Source organism: Corvus brachyrhynchos, unplaced genomic scaffold (assembly GCF_000691975.1).
Source record: "Corvus brachyrhynchos isolate BGI_N302 unplaced genomic scaffold, ASM69197v1 scaffold661, whole genome shotgun sequence".
NCBI lineage: Eukaryota > Metazoa > Chordata > Aves > Passeriformes > Corvidae > Corvus > Corvus brachyrhynchos.
Window position 1 is genome coordinate 206,098 of NW_008236246.1, and position 6,857 is coordinate 212,954.

Sequence of the window (6,857 nt, forward strand, 5' to 3'; positions counted from 1 at the left end):
TGCAGCACAGAAGTTTGTGGAGTTTTTAGCAGCCGTAGGGGCCGTTCCCATTGCCTGGAGGAGACTGAGGCCAGAGCTCCTCGGGGGCTGCCGCTCCTCCCGAGGGGCAGCTGCGATCTCTGTTCTGTGGGAGCAGGGAGAGCACCCGAGGGAACAGCTGGAGCTGTCAGGGAAGATTTAGGGTGGATATCAGGAAAAGGTTCTTCCCCCAGAGGGTGCTGGGCACTGCCCAGGCTCCCCAGGGAGTGGGCATGGCCCCGAGGCTGCCAGAGCTCCAGGAGCGTTTGGACACCGCTCCCAGGGATGCACAGGGTGGGGTTGTTTCTGTGGGAGCAGGGAGAGCACCCGAGGGAACAGCTGGAGCTGTCAGGGAAGATTTAGGGTGGATATCAGGAAAAGGTTCTTCCCCCAGAGGGTGCTGGGCACTGCCCAGGCTCCCCAGGGAGTGGGCATGGCCCCGAGGCTGCCAGAGCTCCAGGAGCGTTTGGACACCGCTCCCAGGGATGCACAGGGTGGGGTTGTTGGGGTGCCTGCGCAGGGGTAGGGGTTGGACTGGATGATCCTGTGGGTCCCTCACAGCTCAGGATATTCCGTAATTCTGTTCCATGACTGGTGTGAAGACATGGTGCTGCAGCCCAGATTGCCCCAGATTAAGCCAAAAGCAGCAGTCACGGTTGGCCCTGTGTCTGGCACTTTACCTGTTAGGTGAACCTCTTGTGGACAGATCTTACAGAGTCCTGGGTGCATCAGGTGGGGATGGACACCCCTAGACCCTTGTTCTTGTTTGGTTGGGGAGGGGTCTGGGCCTCCCAGCTGGTGGTTCTTGGTGCAGTGACCGGTCCCTCCCTGGCGCAGCTCCGTGTGTGCTCCATGTGCTGCTGGTGATAGTGGCAGTGTCCGGCTGTGCCACCCCTGCTGTGGGCACACCAGACCTCCCGGAGCTCAACTACTCTCCAGCCTATTTTACAGCCTGTGATACAAATAAATACTGCATCTGTGGAAGTCCTGGAGTAGGGTTTTGTTTTGTTGCAGGATGGAGGGAGAAGCCCTCCCAGCTTCCCAGCTGGAACCCAGGTTGAGAATAAGCCTTTGTTTGTCCCTTTTTCCATTTTTTGTACATTAACATTATACAATTTATTCTTTTTCAAAATTATCAAAGACAACTTTAGGATGCAAAGAGAACAAATTACCTTAGGGAAAGGTAGCAAAGCAGTCGATGCCAAGCATCCACTGCGATAAACCCTGGCTCTTAGTTCAACAAGGCAAACACACTTGTTGATGCATTGCTGACCTCTCCCAGAAATCCAGGACAGTGGCATTTGCAGTCCCATGTGACTCTGGGCACTTAGCACAGGCAGGCTGAACACTCACAGCATAACAGCAGGCTCTGGCTTGAGTTTGGCTTGTGGTTTGGTGTTTGCTGTCTGTAAAGTCTCTCCAGTGCTGATAATCACAGTCACAGGTGACCTGCCCCATTCTGCTCTGCTTTGCTCCAGCTGGAGAGCAGCACAGGGTCAGTGTTTGGAATATGAATGCACTTTGCAAACGCCAAACCAGGGGTTGTACATCATTTGCAGAGCTTTGGGGAGGGCACGTTCCCAGGATATCTGTTTAGTGTTACGTGCTTTGTTTTGTTTCCCTTCTCTGAACCCACACAGCTGAGCTGCAGTTTGCCTTCATCTGCTTCCTGATTGGGAACGTGTATGATGCCTTTGAGCACTGGAAAAGACTCCTGAACATCCTGTGCCGATCAGAGGAGGCCATAGGGAAGTACCAAGACCTTTACATCAACCTCATTTCCGTGCTGTATCACCAGCTCAACGAAATCCCAGCAGACTTTTTTGTGGACATTGTCTCCCAGGACAACTTTTTAACCAGCACCTTACAGGTACCTTTGTGGCTGTTCCCTGAGAAGTGGGAGTGGCAGGGAGGGCATAAGGGGCATCAGATTAGGGAAGAAGCTGCCAAAGGAGTTAAGTTTCATGGGAGATGGGAGCCTGCCTTAGCACTCAGGGATTTTCTTTCACTTTTTCCCTCTGTTATTCAGCAAGAAGTTCAGCTCAACAGCTACAAGAGAGGCAGGGCAAGTGCAATGTGATTTCTGTTTAATTTTTTCCAAAATGCCATTCTTTCTTAAAAACAAAAATCAACGCAAAAGACTTTGGCATAAAGGACTGATGATGCTGATTTTTGGGCAGCTGGAATGGTTTGCTCAGTGTGCAGGGAAGCTGCAGCAGAATGTTATTGAGCTAAGGCCACTGATAGCATTTAAGAAGCTTTTCCATTCCTTAGCACAGCCGAGGATTTCCTGTAGTCAGGTTCTTATCCAGAGGGAATTTATGGTTATTCCAAAATGCAGAAGATGCTCCTTCTGCTGAGATGGGGGGGCAGGTCTGTGGCTCAGCCCCAGTGAAACCAGTTACTCCCACTGATGGTGACCGTGCTGGCAGTGCAGCAAACTGGCTTACTTTACCAAAAAAAGCCCAAAGCAGACACTCTGATGAAGATGAGCAACAGGAACCAGCCCTGCAGGAAGCTGTGGGCAGTTGTGTTACAGGTGCTCTCAGTTTGGTGCCCTCTCCTTTCCCAGGGAGCAGTTCCATTCCTCTCCTTGTTAACCCCAAGTTCTTCCTGTAGTTTTGGGGAGGGTGGAGGTGTTTGGGTGTAATTGCTGGGTAAAATGTTTGGGGAGGCATTGCTTCAACTGGGATTCTTACAAGTCTCGGGGGGGTTTTAGTTTATATTTTAATTCTGTTGGTAGATTTTTTTCCATCCCACTACAGGACTGGACAGCCCAGCTCTGTTTGCAGCACACTCAGAGCAGTGCTGTCAGTTCACAGCAGTACCCAGAATATGGCAACCAGCCATTCTTTCCCCCGAGGGGAATTTGGGGAACCCTTATTGCTGGTTTTGGCTGCCTGAGTCTTGTCCACCCCTGGGCTCCATCAGTCTGTGTCTTACTCCCTCAGCAGGAGCTGTGCTGGTGTCAGGATCACCCTCAAGCCCTGGCAGGGGTCACCACATTCCCAGTGCCAAAGAAAAGCCTTGCAGACTGAGCCCTTCCTCAGTCAGAGCTCTCCATTTCTCTGCTCCCATGGGATTTCCCCGCAGTAGTGCCAGGGAAGCTCTGGGCCTTTCCTTACCCCCATCTTTACATGCAGACATCAGAATTCTCTGCCTCAGCTGGCCGTGGGCAGATACTCAGAGCTGTGGGGGAGGGCATTGTCTGTGCAGCTTCTGCTCAGCTCTGGAAGCAGCAACTTTATTTTTGGAGTTTGATCCAAGGCAAGAAGAGCAGAGCACCATCACCAGTGACTGCAGCACTACCAGTGCTTAAAAAAAAAAAAAACCTTGGTAAAATAACTAATTTAATGTGCAGTTCATTGAGAAGAAGTGGGAACTATAATCTTCTAATCCATTTTTCCATACCAGCAGCATTGCTGTGTAAGAGCTCTGTTAGAAAGAGGCAGTTTTCCAGTAGAGTGAGCAAGGAAAACGCAAATGTTCATCCACAAAGCAACGGACTTTGCTGCTCACTGTCAGTGTTTTACCCAGCTTTCAGTAGGTCTCTCCCAAATAAGAGGCTGCGTTTTCCCCAGAGGAGGTTTCTTTTTATGGAAATTAGTTCTGGATCACAAGTTCAGGAGGAGCAGAATCAGGCTGATCAGAGCTGGGCTCTGGGGCTGGGTGCCGTTACTCACACAGATGCTTTCCCTCTGAGGTGCCAGCAGAAGCTGTGGATCTGGGACACGTTAATAGGTTTGTGTTTGGGGGATGGACGGCAGGGGTTCCTCCAGACTTCAGCACCCTGGGCACAAGGGAATGGCTGTGCTGGGGATAACCAGGCTTTTTCCAGACAGCTCCCATCTCTCTCTTACATTCAAGACCTTTTCATCAAGTTTCCTCTGTATCCTAAAGACTTGGTAATACCATATGAAAAAATGCTTTGGGAGATCTCTACCCATGGAAACAAAGGGTTCAGTTATCTACTGGCCTTTTGAACACTTGCTGGAAATTGGCTACTAGTATTTTAATTTTTTTAAATTCCTTCTGCCAAGACATTTTCCTTAGCTCACACTTTGGCACATTTCAGAATTCCACAGTACAAATTCAGTTACCAATACACTCCTGCTTCAGTCAGAGTTCTTACCTGAGTGCAGACATTTCTGGTGCTGACTCAGTGGTGTGAAGGCACAGGATGGGTTTAGGGTGTGAGGTGAGTGGTGTGGGCTTTGGTTGGGTCCCCCCAAAGCTGGAGTAGTCCCAGGGTGGTAGGTCCTTACCTTGCTCTCTCCTGGTGCTCCCTGGTGTCTTTGTAGGGAGGAGATGTCCAGCTGGTGCCATGGCTGAGCTCTCCCTGACCTCTGCTCATTGTTTCAGGTGCTGTTCTCCTGCACGTGCAGCTCTGCTGTGGATGAGACTCTGAGGAAAAAGGCTGAAAAGTTCAAGGCTCACCTAACAAAGAAATTCAAATGGGACTTCGAGGCAGAGCCTGATGACTGTGCCCCTGTGGTGGTGGAGCTGCCTGAGGGTGTGCAGGTGGACTGAGACAAAGGGTCCTTCAGGAGCAAACAGCTTTTAAAATGACCCTTTCCTCCTCTTCTCCAACCTTGCCAGCTTCTTAAGAGATGCTTCTGAAGCTGATCCTCTTTCTGCTGGAGAAGCAGATGTGGGAAACCCAGGAGGATGCTGAGCTTTGTGAGGAGACCAGACGTGTTGGAGGACTTTGAGTGTTGCCACGTGGCTGCTTCGGACACCTTGGGGTTTTCCCAGCCCTTCTGCAGCATCTCCTCACAGAACATAACACCACATTCAAAGTCACAGAATCATTAAAGCTTCAAAAGACCTTTCAATATCACAGAGTTCAGCCCTCAATCTAACACTGCCAAGATCCTCCTGCACTCAGCTGTCCTCTGCATCCCTGCTCCCATCTCCTGCTGGGCTGGGGCTGATGCCCTGCCTGGAGAGCACCTGTGGTGTAGGGGTGTAAGCCCACTGAGTGGTTCTGGCAGCCCAAACCCAGCTGAACTGAAGTTCAGCTCTTGTGGGCTCGTGTTGCACTGGTGTGACCACGACTGTTGCGCTGCTGTGTGGGGTGCTCACTCTGATTTATCTGTTGGGGAGGTGGCTCAAAGCCACGGCAAAATTCCTTCAGTTTCGTACACCCAACACCTCAGTGTCTCATTCCTGTTCCTCCCATTCTGTTAAACCCTTTTGTATTTGCTGCTGCCACTGTTTTACCTGGTGTAAAAGAACGTGGATAGTTTGGTGACAGGAAATAGTTACTGGACTGTACTCGCCCAGGTGTTAAAGAGCAGAGCCAGCATGAGATAAAGGATCAGATTTCCACATGAACTGGATCCCCTGTTTTGTTATAACTGGAAATCCTATGGTTTTCCTCAAAAACAGTGACTGAAAATTAACAGTTTGTGATGGTCAGGTTCCCATTATGAACTGCACTTTTAGCAGCTGAGAAAAGAATATATTTGTACTTCCATTGTGATGGGTATTTTCTTTTTGCAAGGCTGTAGTAGGGACAGCTGATCATAGAATCCCAGAATGGTTTGGGCTGGAAAGGACCTTTCAGACCATCCTGTGTCACTGTTGCCATGGGCAGGGACACCTTCCACTAGCCCAGGTTCGTCCAAGCCTCGTCCAGCCTGGCCTTGGGCACTGCCAGGGATCCAGCTTCTCTGGGCACCCTGTGCCAGGGCCTTAGCACCCTCACAGCCAAGAATTCTTTCCCAATATCCCATGTATCCCTGCCCTCTGGCAGTCCTGTCACTGTCTGACCTTATAAAATGTCCATGTCCCTTCTCTTTATAAGCCCCCTAATATCTCTTTTTATCTCTCATTTTTATCTCTTACTAGACCACAGAACAGGTGGGGAGGAGCCAGGCCATGGGACCACTGTCCCTCTGTGGGGCAGGAAACGAAGCAGCAAACCTTCAGCTAAATGCAGGTGGAGATGCTCAGAATCCAACTGCACTCCCACTGCACACTCGGAGGGAAAAGGGAAGTGGGCACATAGGAAGCAGTTTGTTGGATGTTGACAAGGTGGGGATGTAAATTTGGGGGAGGACAAGGTTGGAAGTCAGCAAGAAGGATGGTATGTGTAAAAGGCAAGCAGCAGCATGGAATAGAGGAATATTTTCTTGCCCTTCCAAAGCCTTAGGTGATGACAACGCTGCCCCTTCCTCCCGCTGAGATGAATGTTGTTACTGAAAAACGAAAAGAGAGACTGTGTAAATGCACAATGCTGCAAGCCAACCAGGTGGGATTTGCAGCTCTGGTTCCGTGCTGGATTGGGCTCAGGAGCATTGTGCAGGGGCACTGAGGCGTGAGCTCCACCCACCTCCTCTCCTGGGGAGAGCTGTCCAGCTGTCCGGCTGTGCCAGGGGGCAGACTGGCACCATTCCTGCCTCTGAGCTGTGCTTCTCCCACAGGCTGGGGTGGAGCAAAGCCCTGCTCAGCCCAGGTGAGGCTGATCCCTTGGGAATCAGCTGGGTACCCCCATGGCTGCACTGATCCTGCAGTCACTGTGCAAAGCCCAGAGCGAGCATATCCACCCCCAAACTGCTCTTCCCGTCCTTCTCCCTGCTCCCACAGGCTCAGCGATGTTGGACAAATCCGAGTTTTCAGTCTTGGGGAGTTTTCTGGTGTGGAGCCCCTGGGCTGTCCTGCACCACACCAGAGACTGCTGCTTTCATCCACCCTGCAAATTCAGACATGGAATGTGCTGCCTGAAGCTGTGGGAGCTGCCTGAAGCTGTGGGGAGCTGTCCGAGGCTGTGAGGGGCTGTCTGAGGCTGTGGGGAGCTGTCCGAGGCTGTGGGGGGCTGCTCGGGGCTGGGGGGG

General features: G+C 51.3%; 1 long non-coding RNA gene across 1 annotated transcript; it reads left to right on the forward strand.

Moving 5' to 3' along the window:
• The first annotated feature begins 1,624 nt into the window (after positions 1-1,624).
• Positions 1,625-5,501, forward strand: LOC108449800. The gene is made up of 2 exons (XR_001866100.1): positions 1,625-1,888; positions 4,381-5,501. It is a non-coding gene; the product is annotated as an uncharacterized LOC108449800 (long non-coding RNA).
• The last annotated feature ends 1,356 nt before the right edge of the window (positions 5,502-6,857 follow it).